This window comes from Castor canadensis, chromosome 1 (genome assembly GCF_047511655.1).
Source record: "Castor canadensis chromosome 1, mCasCan1.hap1v2, whole genome shotgun sequence".
NCBI lineage: Eukaryota > Metazoa > Chordata > Mammalia > Rodentia > Castoridae > Castor > Castor canadensis.
This window is the reverse complement of record NC_133386.1, coordinates 131166796-131182691: the sequence shown is the minus strand read 5'-3', so window position 1 is coordinate 131182691 and position 15896 is coordinate 131166796. Positions and strand designations below refer to the sequence as shown.

General features: G+C 37.5%; 1 protein-coding gene and 1 non-coding gene across 2 annotated transcripts in view; both read right to left on the bottom strand.

Moving 5' to 3' along the window:
• Gdpd4 (glycerophosphodiester phosphodiesterase domain containing 4) overlaps positions 1 to 15896 on the bottom strand; it is an 85379-nt gene that overhangs the window by 45174 nt on the left and 24309 nt on the right. The gene's annotated exons all lie outside the window — the stretch shown is intronic.
• Positions 6532 to 6603, bottom strand: Trnaa-ugc (transfer RNA alanine (anticodon UGC)). The gene has a single exon. It is a non-coding gene; the product is annotated as a tRNA-Ala (tRNA).

Here is a 15896-nt window from a genome sequence, read left to right as displayed (position 1 = left end):
AGGGTGTTTAAAGCATAGGTTCACATTGTCTACAAAAAGAGATAATTTGACTTCTTCCTTCCCTATTTATATCCCCTTATTTCTTTCTCTTGACTTACTGTTCTGGCTAAGAATTCAAGTATATATTGAATAAGAGTTAGCAGAACAGACACACTTGTCTCATTCCTGACTTTAGAAAATGGTCTATTTTCCCATTTACTGTAATGTTGGCCATAGGTTTATCATATATAGTTTTTTATATTGAGGTTTGTTATTCCTATACCTAGTTGTTCAGTGTTTTTATCATGAAGAGATATTGAATTTTGTCAAATGTTTTTCTGCATCTATTGAGAAGGTCATGTGACTTTGTCCTTTTTCTTTTTTGTGTGCGGTATAACATTTATCAATTTGTGCATGTTGAACCATCTTAATATCCCTGGGATAAAACCAACTTGAACATGATCCTCTTATGTTCATTTTTAATGTGTTGAACTCCTGGCCTCATGCTTGCTAGGCAGGCACTCTACTACTTGGGCCATCACAACAGCCCTTTTACTGGGAAGTTTTGTATCCATGTTCATCAAGAAAATTGGTCTGCAATTTTCTTGTTTTGATGTGTTCTTACTCAGTTTTGGTACCAGGGTAATACTGGCTTCATAGAATGAGTTTGGTAACATTACATCCCTTTCTGTTTTGTGGAGCAGTGTGGGAACATTGGTGTTACTTTTTAAAGGTCTGGTGGAATTCAGACCTTTGGAACCTGTTCTATTGGAACCTGTGAGTTTCTTTGGTGGGAGATTCTTTATTACTACTTCAATTTCATTACTTGTTATAGGTCTGATTAGGTAGCTTACATTCTCCTGGTACAATTTTGGTAGGTCATATGCTCTAGAAATTTATTCATTTCTTCTAGGTTTTCCAGTTTCTTGGAATGTAAATTTTTAAAGTATTCCCTAATGATCTGCTGAATTTTGTTGGTACTTATTTTCTTTTTCATCTCTATTTTTATTAATTTAGGTCTTCTCCTTAATCCTTTTGGTTAGTTTGGCTAAGAGCTTATCAATCTTGTTTATATTTTCAAAGTACTAGCTGTTGTTTCATTAACTCATTCTACTTAGTCTCAATTTCATTAATTTCTGCCCTAATTTTTATTATTTATTTCCATCTATTGCTTGTGGGTTTGGCTTGTTCTTGTTCTTCTATGAGCTTGACATGCACCATTAGGTTATTTATTAAGGATTTCTGTTTTTCTTTTTTAAATGAAGGTACTCATAGCTAAAAAGTTCCCTCATAGCACTGCTTTTGCTGTGTCCCAAACATTCTGTTGTATTTTCATTTCATCTGATTCTAGGGATCATTTTTATTTTTCCCCTTATTTATTCAAGGACTGATCATGCAAGAGTGAATTGTCCAGTCTTCACGTATTTGGATATTTTCTATGGTTTTTCATTACTAATTTCTAGTTTTATCCCATTGTGGCCTTATTTAAAACCGGGAAATTTTTTCAGTTTTCTATATTTGTTGAGACTTGCTTTATGTCCTAAGATCATATCTATTTTGAAAAAAGTTCTGTGGGCTATTCTGCGGCTATTGGGTGGAATATTCTGTAGATTTCTGTTAAGACCATTTGATCAACAGTGTCATTTAATTCTGAAGTTTTCTTATTGGTTCCTGTTGTCTGCACCTATTTATTGGTGAGGGTGGGGTACTAATGTCATCCACTATTAATGGGTTGGGTCTGTGTTTTTATGTCCAGTAATGTCTGCTTTATGAAACTGGGTACACTGACATTCAGTATGTATGTTTACAATTGTCACCTCTTTCTGCTGGATTGTTCCCTTTATCAATATAAAGTGACCTTCTTTGTCTCTTTTTGCTTTGCAGTCTGCCTTTTCAGATATGAGTAAAGCTGCTCCTGTTTGCTTTCAGGCCCCACTTGCTTGGAAATCTATTTCCATCCTTTCATGATAAGCCTATGTTTGTCTTTGCCAGTGAGGTACACTTCTCATAAGCAACAAATGCTTGGGTCTTGTGTTTTAATCCAATTTGCCAGTCTGTGTCTATTGGTTGAAGACTTAAGCTCATTAACATTCACAGTTATTATTCAAAAATATGTAGTAACACCTGCATTTTATTGGTTTTGTTGTGTTCAATTTTTCCTTATTCCTCATTTGCTATCTGCTTGTCTAATAAGATTTCTTTACCAAATTTTCTCGCTTGTATTTCATCTTCTCTGTGTAAGATTCCTTTAATATCTTCTGTAGCACTGGTTTAGTCTTAGTGAGTTGCTTTAAGTTTCTATTTCTTATGGAAGATTTTTAATTCTTCAATTATAAAGGATAGCTTTGCAGGGTACTGTAATCTTAAATTGGCAGTTATTTTCTTTCAGGGCTTGAAATATACCATTTCCATGTCCTCATTGCTTTTAAAGTTTCTGTTGAGATATCTGCTATTATTCTGATGGGTTTGCCTTTATTGTGACCTAGGGCTTCTCTATTGCAACTTTTGATATTCTTTCCTTGTTTCTCTGAGCCTAATATTTTAACTATAATATGACATGGGGAGGTTCTTTTCTGTTCTTGTCTGATGTCCTAAAAGCCTGCTGCATGTGGCTGACCATCTCTTTCTCAAGATTTGGTAAGCTTGAACCTGTTCTCCTTCTATGCCCATGATTCACAGGTTTGGTCTTTTAATTGCATGTTCCATTTGTACTTTAGATTTTTTTTAGTCCTCATCCTCATTTTCTAACACATCAACCTTGTCTTCAAGTGTTGACATTCTGTCTTCAATTTTATCCAGTTTAATTAAGAACATTTTTTATTTCATCATTCTTACATTTACTTACATGTGCATACATTGGGGAGAAACTTTTAACTGTATACTTCATTTGATTCATTGAGCTTTTCCTATCCAGAATTTCAATTTGATTTTTCTTCACAATATCTCTATCTTCATTGTCCTGCATTATCTTTTTAGCTCTTTTATTTTTCTTATAATTCATTCAGGTACTTGGTTCATGTTCTCTTTAATTTCACTGATTATTCTTATAATCATTTTCCGGAATTCTTGTTTTGAGATTTTATCCACTTCACTATCATTAGGGTCCACTCATGTAGTATTGCTCATGTAGTTTTGGAGGAGTCATGTTGCCTTTTTTCTTCTTTATATTTTTTGCTTTCTGCATTTGGATTTTTCACGACTGATGCCAAGTCATTGGTTGGAAATTTTAATCATGTATAATCTTTCAAGTTAAAATATTCTCAATGTTCAGGCAGAACAATGTAGTGGCCAGGTTGTGGACTTGGGTTATGGCTCAGTAGCCAAGTATTCACCTGCATGCTCAGGGCATGGGATGTGATCCTCAGCATTGCTCAGATTGATGTAAACTAGCTGGAGTCTCTTGTAGAAGGGTTGGTTGCCACAATCTAGGCTGTATTAACTACAGGGACCTTATTGCTCTGCCTGCTGGTCTCAATGCTTACAGTCCCAGTCTGGCAGTTTCCCTCCCTGCAGGGAAGAGGAGGCTGTGGAAGTCTCATGATTCAGAGGGTCTGAATCATGGCAATCACTCATCACAGCAAACACTTGCTGTGATGCAGTTCCTGGAGGTGGGGCTCAGTGCTTTCAGACTCTTCCTAGCAGTTCACCTCCCTGCTGGGGTGAGGAAGTTATGAAAATCATGTGATTTGCAGGCCTGGGGTGAGGGCCTTTAGACCCAATTGGCAGCAAACACACACAGGGATACCCAAGAGCAGTGCTTTCAGGCTGTGTGCAACAGTTCACCTCCTTGTGAAGAGGAGGAGGCTGGATATCACATGACTCAGAGGGTCAGATTTAGGGCTCTGACTCAATTAGTAGTCAACACACACAGTTAGGAGGCAGACTCTGGGGGCTGAATATTCTGCCAGCCACAGGCTCAGTACTTTGTTTCCATCATGATCCTTGATGATGGGACATGTTCTTCACCAGGGCCTTGTGAATGCTAAGCATATACTCTGCCACTGAGGTACACCCCAAGTTCTATATTTAGCTTTTGTTTTTTTTTTCAAGCACTGGAGATTGAACCCAGGGTCTTGTGCATGCTAGGGAAGCACTCTACCACTGAGCTTACCCCTATTATGATCAATCATCTCATCTTGATTGTACTGAGAAGCACCTAAGAGATTAGTAAAGTACACCCCTGGGTATATCTGTAAAGGTGTTTCCATGTAGTATTTACTAAGGGTAGAAGACCTGCCCTGACTGTGAGCTGCACTATACCATTGGCTGGGATTCTGGATGGAATGAAAGGGGAAAAGGAGAAGGCTCGCAAAAGCAACATTTTCTCTCTCTGCTATCTGCCACCACGATGTGAGCTGTCTATTCTGCACACTCTCCCTGCTGTGGGCTGAAACCCTTGGAACTGTAAGGAGTGCTCAAACTGCTTTTGCTGAACAGCACTGACTCCTTACTTGGGTCCATAAATTAACTAAAAACAGGAGAAGCTTGGCATCCCTGCCGCCTTTTGTATCTGTCTTTGCTCTTCAGCCATTCTCTTTAAAATCACTTTACAACCACTTTGACTCCAAAAAGGACAGAACTGATAATATCTTTATGACAATGAACTGGAGCTACCTGAAGCTGCCACCCTTCCAGTGAGGACAATTATTCCAAGAATCCTCTCAAACAGGACCAGACCACCTGCCTGACCAAGATTGCATGCCCACCAGTCATGAGAACAACCAGACCACAGCTGACTGGGACTGTGTAACTATACATGCCTTTGTTCCCTGCCCCCATTTCTTTTGTCTATTTAAACCTATAGCTCATGTCTGTACCCCAGATGATGGCTAAAGATGAGTTGAGTGCTTTCTCTGCCCCTTCTCACAGCATGTTCTGAGCCATGTAATAACCCTCCTTTCTCTGCCTTCACTATGCCTCTTTATCTGGCATTTAGGGGCAGGTGACTGGACCTGGCATATGGAATCTCAGGAGTTTGGGCATTGGGTCCAAAACTCCAGTTTCAGAACGTGAGCCAAAATAAATCCTTCCTCACTTAAGTTATGTCAAGTGTTTTATCACAGTGCTAAAAAAGTCTAACACATCCCTTATTTTTAATTTCTTGGGGGAAGCTCCATTGTGTTTTCCATAACTGCTATACCTAACCACCAGTGTATAAAAGGTTTTTTCTCCTCCATATCCTTAGCAGCACTTGTTTTCTCTTTGATAATAGCCATTCTTACTAGAATGAAGCAGTATTTCATCATGGCTTTGATTTACAATTTTCTGCTGATTGGTGATGTTGAACATTTTTCACATACCTGTTGGTATATAAAATGACCTGTTGGTCATTTATCTTTCAGGAAATGTTTATTTTGGTCTATTGTTCATTTTTAAATAGAGGTTTTTTTTTATCATTGAGCTTTTTTAGTTTCTCACTTATTCTAGTTATTAAACTCCTCACTATATGTATAGTTTGCAAATATTTTTTCCTATTCTTAGGTGTCTCTTCACTCTGTTGTGCAGAAAGCCTTTTAATTTGATGTAATAACATTTGTTTATTTTTAATTGTTTTCTGTACTTTTGGGATCTTGTCCAAGAAGTCCTTGCTTATTTTGATGTTCTGAAGTAGTGCCCCTCTGTTTTCTCAGAGTAGTTTCAGATCTTACATCAAAGTCTTTAATCTGGGTACCAGCAACTTGCACCAGTAACCCTAGCTACTTGGGAGGCAGTTATCAGGAGAATCATGGTTTGAACTCAGTCCTGGGCAAATAGTTCTTAAGACCCTACCTTGAAAATATCCAACACAGAAAAAAGGCTGACAGAGTGGCTCAAGTAGAAGAGGATCTGCCTAGAAAGTGTCAGGCCCTGAGTTCAAACTAAAGTACAAACAAAAAAAGAAATGTCTTTAACTACTCTGAGTTTATTTCTGTAACTGCTGAGGTCGAGGGGTCTAGTTTCATTCTTCTGCATGTGGATTTCCAATTTTCCCAGCATCATGTATTGAAAAGGCTGCCCTTTCTCCAGTCTGTGTTCTTAGCATCTTTGTTGAAAATCAGATGCCTGTGGTTTTACCTCTAGAGTCTCTATTCTGTTGTACTGGTTTGCAAGTTTTCATGCCAATATCATGCTGTTTTAATTACAGCTTTGTAAAAGATTTTGAACTTTGATAATATAATGTCTCCTACTTTGTTCCTTTTGCTCAAAGCTGCTTTGCTATTCAGGGTTTGTGTGATCCCATACAAGTTTTAGAACTTTTTTTTTGTAAATTCTGTGAAGAATGTCATTGGTGTACTGAAAGGGATCACAATCCATAGAATGCTTCAGGTAGTATGGACATACAGATCCTTCCAATCCATGAATGTGGAATGTGTTTCTCTTTTTTTTTTTTTTTGATGTTCTTTTTCTTTCATTGATATTTTATAGTTTTCATTGTAGAGATCTTTTCCTTCTTTGGTTAAATTTATTCTTAAGTATTTTACTGTTTGCAGGTGTTGCAAATGGGGTTGCTTTCTTGATTTCTACTTCAACTAACTGGTTACTAGCATATACTAATGCTACGGACTTTTTTTTTGGTAGTGCTGGGAATTGAACCCAGGGCCTCATGCATGCAAAGCACATGCTCTGCCACTGAGCTACATCCCCAGTTCAACACTACTGATTTTTGTATGTTGATTTTACAGTCTGTGTAGGGGGACATGGCTCAAAAGGTAGAATGCTTGCCTGACAAATGTAGTTCAAAACCCTGAACTGCACCCCCTCCCAAAAATTCTTCTGATTCTGTATTCTGCAACTTTAATTAATTTTATTCATTTTAGCGTTTTGGTGGAGTCTTACAGTTTTCTACCCAAAAATCATATCATTTGTAAAAAGACAAATTGGAAAGACTTTTTCCTTTCCAATTTGAATACTTTTTAGTACTGTGTTCAAAAAAAAGTGGAGAAAATAGGCATCCTTGTCTTCTTCCAGACCTTAGAAATCTCTCAGCTTTTCCACAGTTGGTATGTTAGCCATTAGCTTATTATAAGTGGCCTTTATTATGCTAAGATACATTCCTTATATGCCTAATTTTCTCAGTTTTTATCATGAAGGCATGTTGAATTTTACCAGATGACTTTTCTGTATCTTTTGGGATGATATGGTTTTGGTTTTTTACCCTTTATTCTGTTAATGTTATATGCTTATTGATTTAGATATGCTGAACTCTCCTTGATGTGTTGTATCATGTTTATTGATTTGCATATGAGGAACCATCCTTGGTTGATGAATCCCACTTGACTATGGCAAATAATCTTGTTAAGGTGATGTTGGGTTTGATTTGATGGTATTTAGATGAAGATTTCTGCATTTATGTTCATCAAAGAAATTGTACTGTAGCTTTATTTTTGATATTAGGGCAATGCTGGTCTTGTAGAAATTAGTTTAAAAGATTTCCCTCCTCTTCAATTATGTTAAATGTTTTAAGATGTTTGGTAGAACTCAGCAGTCAAGCCATCTGGTCTGGTCTTTTCTTCGATGGGAGATGCCTTATTACTAATTGAATCTTATCACTCATTATCAACCTATTCACATTTTCTATTTATTCATGCACATATCTTGGTAAGGTATATGTGATCAGGAACTTGTAAATTTCTTCTAGATTATCAAATTTGTTAGCGTATAGTTTTTCATAATAATCTCTAATGATCCTTTGTATTTCTGTGGTGTCAACTGTAATCTGTTCCTTTTCATCTCTGGTTTTAGTTGAATGTTTTTTTTTTCTTAGTCTAAGCTAAGAGTTTGTTAAGCTTCTCTTCTTTTTGAATATTCAGCTCTTTGTTTTGTTGATATTTTGTATCATTTATTAGTATTTTAATTTTTTTCCTGCTCTGGTGTTTGTTATTTCTTTCCTTCTACTGACTGGGGTTTGGTTTATTCTTGGATTTCTAGTCCTTTGAGATGTATCAATAGATGTACCAAACCTCACGTTTACTTCAGATTTTTTTCTCTTTCTACGTAGCAATTGACTCCTATATATAAAATTCCCTCTCACTACCACTTTTCCTGTATCTCAGAGTTTTTTGAGATGTTTCCATTTTTACTTGTTTCAAACCTTTCAATTTCCTTCTTGATTTCTTCCTTGATCTGTTGATTGTTCAAGTGAATTGTTTAGTTGGGCATGGTTGTGCACATCTGTAGTGTCAGCTACTTGGAAGGGCTGAGATGGGAGAATCACTTGAGCCCAAGAGTTGAGTTCAAGACCAGACTGAGCAATATAAGGTGACCCCATCTCATAAAAAAACAGATGGAATTGTTAAATTTTCTTTAGCATTTGTATACTTTCTAACAGTTTTTGTTGTTGATTTCTGTATTCACTGCATTGTGATCTAAAAAGATACTTGATATGCTTTCAGTTTTAAAAATCTGTCCAGGTTTGTTTTATGGCCAATCATATGACTTATCCTGTAGGCTGTTCCATGTGCTGTTGAGGAAAATCTGTATAGGGCAATTATTCAATGGAACGTGCTGTAGATGTCTATATTGCCTATCTCATCATAGTAATGTAGTCATTGTCTTCATTTTGGTTAGTCTTCATATTAAAGATATAAATGGTTTATAAGCCATGTTTATAATACTAGAACATTCTGAATTTGTATAGTTACTGTTTCTGAGGCATGATAGGTGAGAAGATGAGAAAATTATATTATTAATAAATATTAAAAGGACCAAACTCAGACACTGAAACAAGGAGGTAAAAACTGAAAAGCCAGAGCAGCCAGCACCCCTCTCGACTACTTTTAGATGTTAAGTTACAAGAACAGGGAGACCTAAAGAGACTACCTGCATTTGCCTTCCTCTTTGAGATGTGAATAAGCTACCAGGCTCCTTGAATGAGCAGAGGGAAAGAATAAAATGCATGTATGGCAAAGAGTAGTCCTAAAACTCACCCATTGTTCCTGTGTTTTGGGTGGGCCTAGAGGACATCTCCATGTTTTAGCATCCATCCTGACCACCCAGATCCCCTGTCTAATGATTAGGGTTGCTAGACTTCTACTTGATGACCTATAGTCTCCCAGCTTAGAAAGTATAAGACCACAGATACTCACCACCATTTTGAGTCTTTACTCCCATGTCCTGGGTGGGAAACAGGAAATGTTTCTCCTCCTCCTCCTCACCCATTTCATTTCTCCCTACTTTATCCTTCTGCACTAAGATAAACCCTTGCTAACACTTTCACCTTGTGAGATACCTTGAAATGCTTTTCACATTTGTGGGTCTCAAGGACCTGCATGGAAACTGGGAAGCTGTGGGAAGCCCATCACCACCACCCCAACCTGGTACTTTTCCAGTGACTTTTATATGTTCTGATAGTTTCTTACTACTAATTAATATCTTTCTTTCAGTCTGAAGAACTCTTTTTCAGGCAAGTTAGGATTAGAGAAAGTGTGGGACTACTCCCCCTCCTGACTCAAAGAGCTCCTCCCCCTAGCCCATAGATCAGAGGAGCCAGGTAATGATGAATTCTTTCCCCACCTCCAAGTTCAAGGTGATATAAAAATGACCTAACAAAAGACCCTGGTCCTTTTTTTGTGTGCTATTCTCCTTGCACCACAGCACCTCCTTTCACCTGGCAGAGCCGGTGATTCCCTTTCCCTTAATAAAACTTTTCCACCTCACCACACCCACGTGTTCTGCTTAGATTCTTCCACACCAAAACACAAGAATCAAGATCTTTTAGAGAGATTCCAAGATGGTGGCTAGAGGGAGGAAGCAGAAAGTGTGCATCCTAAAGTGAAATCTTGGAGAGATGCTGGAGACACACCTTGCAGGCAAGGCCACTGAGAAGAGGCAAAACTTTGACCCCTCCACACCTCCAGCCTGCACAGAGCATCTCCACTTCACCTTAAACCGAGAAACCAGGAGGGCCCCCAGGCCACTGCCAGTCACCCGCACCCAGATGGCTTGGGAAGACGTGGACAAGTAAGCAGTATGCGGTACTCCCACAGACAACCCTGGACCAGATCAGCATAGTCCCCTGGACAGACCAACCACCCACCCAGGAAAAAAAGAGAACTGAGTAATAAGCAATAACAAAAAAGACACGTAGCAAAGAGGGTGGGGCGCCCTGAACACCGAAGAGGGGGAAGGGGAATTCCTCCAAGAACTATAAATAAACAATCCAGGCCTGGCTGGAGAGGGGAGAAGCGGAGGCGCGCGCCCAGCAACCAGGAGTGGGAAAGCTTGTAAAAGCGGGGGTGGGAGGAAAACTCCACAGGAGAGGGGGGAAGACCCACTTCCCACATGAACTGTAAATAAACACGCAGGCCTGAGAAAGTGGGTGCACTGTCACCTCCCCAGTGTGCTTGGAAAGGGGAAAGCTTGTAGCAGTGGCTTGCGCACAGGAGAACTCTGAGTAAACAAAGCCTGAGGGGCCAGGTTAAGTGCTAAGCTCACCCCAGAGATCTGCATAAATAAAGCCTCCAGCAACAGTAGGCTGATAGCAGCAGGCAGGCGAGCAACAGCCGCAGATAGCCATTCACAGAACTGTCTCCAGACTCTTTTTTTTCTCTCTCCCTACCTTTGATGAGAACAACCGAACTACATCTGCATGCTGAAAAACTTACTGAAACTGCATTGCATTTGAACTTGGGAAACTTTGTGGGTTTTTTGTTTGTTTGTTTTGTTTTGTGTGGTTTTCCTCTATTTTATTTTTCCCCTTTGATGAGACAACTACAGAACAACATCTGAGGCACCATATCCAGGATTGGAGGCTGAGGAGCGAACACTAAAATTATTAAGACTGAAACTTCATTGCATTTGAACTTGGAAGTTTTTTTTTAATTTTTATTTTATGTATTTTTTATTTTTTATTTTATTTTATTTATATATATATTTTTTCTTTCATTTACTTATTTTTTATTTTTATTCTTATCTTTATTCTTTTTACTTTTTATTTTCAATCCTGTCTCTCTACTGCCTTTTCACCTACAGTTGATTAGTACACTGTCTCTCCCTGTTTATATCTTTGAAACTTTTTTTGTTTGTTTCTTTGTTTTGTTTAATTTTTCTACTTGTTTATTTGTTTTTTCCTTTTCCTTTAACTTCTTTGCTTTCCATCCCCTCTCACCCTTCCATTCTAAATATCACTAGTGCTATTATTACAGCCAGAAAATACTTAATTGCACACAGTACAGGGACAATAACAACACCAAGGGTAATGATGGGAAGACAGAAAAAACAGGGAAACCAGTTTTCCCCACAGCAAAAAATTAGTACAGGAACCAGAAGGAAATGAAGAAAACAGATACTCAGACCCAGACTCCAACAAAATGAAGATAAACTATGACAAAGAACCCAATAAAGCCCACAAGAATAATCTAAAAGAAGAAATACTACACATACTCAATGAGAATTTTATAGAGATGATACTGGATAGGGTCAACCAAAATGTACAGGAGACACTCAAGAAATTCCAAGACAACAAAAATAGAGAATTTGAAAAAGCAAAAGAAGAAGTAAAGGAAACCATAGAAGCACTGTATAAACACCAATGTGAAACAAAGAACACGATTAATAAAGAGATAAATGAACTCAGGACAAAAATAGACAACATTAAAGAGGAAACGAACAAGGATATGGAAAACCTCAGAAAAAAGAATGAAACAGAATTGCAAAACAAAACGGAATGACAATCCAGCAGAACAGAACAAACAGAAGACAGAATCTCAGAACTCGAAGATGAAATGGTAATTAAAGGAAAAACTGAAGAACTATTAGTTAAACAATGCAAGACCTGTGAAAAGAAAATGCAAGAACTCACTGACTCCATCAAAAGACCAAACCTGAGAATCATGGGTATCGAAGAAGGAGAAGAGGTGCAAGCGAAGGGAATGCGTAATATATTCAACAAAATAATAACAGAAAATTTCCCAAATCTAGAGAAACCTATTCCCATACAGATGCAAGAGGCCTCCAGAATACCAAACAGACCAGATCAAAATAGAACTACCCCATGGCATATCATCATTAAAACAAGTTCAGAAACTAGGGAAAGAACATTGAAGGCTGTAAGAGAGAAAAAACAAATAACATACAAAGGCAAACCCATCAAAATCACAGCAGACTACTCAACAGAAACATTAAAATTAAGAAGAGCTTGGGGAGAGATCTTCCGGGCACTGAATGAAAATAACTTCAACCCCAGGATACTCTACCCAGCAAAACTATCATTCAAAATAGATGGAGCAATAAAAGTCTCCCATGATAAGCAGAAACTAAAACAGTATGTGACCACAAAGCCACCACTACAAAAGATTCTTCAAGGGATTCTGCACACAGAAAGTGAAACCCAACATAACCACGAAAGGACAGGCAGAACCAAACTACAGGAAAAGAAAAAGCAGAAAGTAGAGAGTAACCTCAACTTAGTTACACACAATCAACCCTTCAAACAACTAAGACAACTAAATGACAGGAATCACCACATACCTATCACTACTAACACTTAATGTTAACGGACTTAATTCACCCATCAAAAGGCACCATTTGACGAAATGGATTAAAAAGGAAGATCCAACAATTTGTTGCTTACAGGAGACTCATCTCACTGACAGAAAGAAGCATAGTCTTAGGATGAAAGGCTGGAAGATTTACCAAGCCAATGGCCCCCGAAAACAGGCAGGAGTAGCAATACTTATCTCTGACAAAGTAGACTTCAAACCTACATTGATCAAACGAGATAAAGAAGGACATTCCATACTAATAAAAGGGGAAATAGACCAAAAGGAAATAATAATTATAAACCTATATGCACCCAATGTCAACGCACCCAATTTCATCAAACATACCCTGAAAGACCTAAAAGCATATATTAACTCCAACACAGTGGTTGTGGGAGACATTAACACCACATTATCATCAATAGATAGGTCATCCAAACAAAAAATCAATAAAGAAATTCAAGATCTAAAATATACAATAGATCAAATGGACCTACTTGATGTCTACAGAACATTTCATCCAACTTCTACACAATATACATTCTTCTCAGCAGCCCATGGAATCTTCTCCAAAATAGATCATATCCTAGGGCACAAAGCAAGCCTCAGCAAATATAAGAAAACAGAAATTATACCATGCATACTATCTGATCACAATGCAGTAAAAGTAGAAGTCAACAACAAAAGTAAAGACAAAAAACATGCAAACAGCTGGAAACTGAATAACTCATTACTTAATGAACAATGGATCATTGATGAAATAAAAGAGGAAATTAAAAAGTTCCTGGAAGTCAATGAAAATGGAAACACAACCTACCAGAACCTATGGGACACAGCAAAGGCAGTCCTGAGAGGAAAGTTTATAGCCATAAGTGCATATATTAAAAAGACTGAAAGATCCCAAATCAATGACCTAATGATACATCTCAAACTCCTAGAAAAACAAGAACAAGCAAATAGAAGGACAGAAATAATAAAAATAAGAGCTGAAATCAATGAAATAGACACCAAAAAAACCATACAAAGAATTTATGAAACAAAAAGTTGGTTCTTTGAAAAAAAAAAAAAACCAACATCGATAGACCCCTGGCAAACCTAACTAAAATGAGGAGAGAAAAAACCCAAATTAGTAGAATTAGGAACGCAAAAGGGGAGATAACAACAAACACCATGGAAGTCCAGGAAATCATCAGAGACTAGTTTGAGAACCTATATTCAAATAAATTTGAAAATCTTAAAGAAATGGACAGAGTTCTAGATACATATGATCATCCAAAACTGAACCAAGAGGATATTAATCACCTGAATAGACCTATAACACAAAATGAAATTGAAGCAGCAATCAAGAGTCTCCCCAAAAAGAAAAGTCCAGGACCTGATGGATTCTGGCTGAATTCTATCAGACCTTTAAAGAAGAACTGATACCAACCCTCCTTAAACTGTTCCATGAAATAGAAAGGGAAGGAAAACTGCCTAACACATTTTATGAAGCCAGTATTACACTTATCCCCAAACCAGGCAAAGACACCTCCAAAAAGGAGAACTATAGGCCAATCTCCTTAATGAACATTGATGCAAAAATCCTCAACAAAATAATGGCAAACTGAACTCAACAACACATCAAAAAGATTATTCACCACGACCAAGTAGGCTTCATCCCAGGAATGCAGGGGTGCTTCAACATACGAAAATCAATAAACGTAATAAACCACATTAATAGAAGCAAAGACAAAAACCACTTGATCATCTCAATAGATGCAGAAAAAGCCTTAGATAAGATCCAACACCACTTCATGATAAAAACTGTAAGAAAACTAGGAATAGAAGGAAAGTTCCTCAACATTATAAAAGCTATATATGACAAACCTACAGCCAGCATTATACTTAATGGAGAAAAATTAAAACCATTCCCTCTAAAATCAGGAACCAGACAAGGATGCCCACTATCTCCACTCCTATTCAACATAGTACTGGAATTCCTAGCCCGAGCAATTAGGCAAGAAGAAGGAATAAAAGGAATACAAATAGGTAAAGAAACTGTCAAAATATCCCTATTTGCAGACGACAGGATCCTATACCTTAAAGACCCAAAAAACTCTACTCAGAAGCTCCTAGAACCATTAATAGCTATAGCAAGGTAGCAGGATATAAAATCGACATAGAAAAATCATTAGCATTTCTATACACTAATAATGAACAAAAAGAAAAAGAATATATGAAAACAAGTCCATTTACAATAGCCTCAAAAAACTTTAAATACCTAGGTGCAAACCTAACAAAGGATGTGAACGACCTCTACAAGGAAAACTATAAACTTCTGAAGAAAGAGATTGAGGAAGACTATAGAAAGTGGAGAGATCTCCCATGCTCATGGATTGGTAGAGTCAACTTAGTAAAAATGTCTACTCCCAAAAGTAATCTACATGTTTAATGCAATTCCCATGAAAATTCCAATGACATTCATTAAAGACATTGAAAAATCTACCATTAAATTTATATGGAAACACAAGAGTCCGCTAATAGCCAAGGCAATACTCAGTCAAAAGAACAATGCAGGAGGTATCACAATACCTGACTTCAAACTATATTACAAAGCAATAACAATAAAATCAGCATGGTACTGGCACAAAAACAGACATGAAGACTAGAGGAACAGAATAGAGGATCCAGATATGAAACCACAGAACTATAACCAACTTGTCCCTGACAAAGGTGCTAAAAATATATGATGGAGAAAAAGCAGCCTCTTCAACAAAAACTGCTGGGAAAACTGGTTAGCAGTCTGCAAAAAACTGAAAACTAGATCCATGTTTATCACCCTATACCAATATTAACTCAAAACGGATCAAGGATCTTAATATCAGACCACAAACTCTAAAGTTGATACAGGAAAGAGTAGGAAATACTCTGGAGTTAGTAGGTATTGGTAAGAACTTTCTCAACGAAATCCCAGCAGCACAGCAACTAAGAGACAGCATAGATAAATGGGACTTCATAAAACTAAAAAGCTTCTGTTCATCAAAAGAAATGGTCTCTAAACTGAAGAGAACACCCACAGAGTGGGAGAAAATATTTGCCAATTATACATCAGACAAAGGACTGATAACCAGAATATACAGGGAACTTAAAAAACTAAATTCTCCCAAAACTAATGAACCAATAAAGAAATGGGCAAGTGAACTACACAGAACTATCTCAAAAGAAGAAATTCAATGGCCAAAAAACACTTGAAAAAATGCTCACCATCTCTAGCAATAAAGGAAATGCAAATTAAAACCACACTAAGATTCCACCTCACCCCTGTTAGAATAGCCATCATCAGCAACACCACCACCAACAGGTGTTGGTGAGGATGCGGGGAAAAAGGAACCCTCTTACACTGCTGGTGGGAATGTAAACTAGTACAACCACTCTGGAAAAAAATTTGGAGGCTACTTAAAAAGCTGGACATCGATCTAC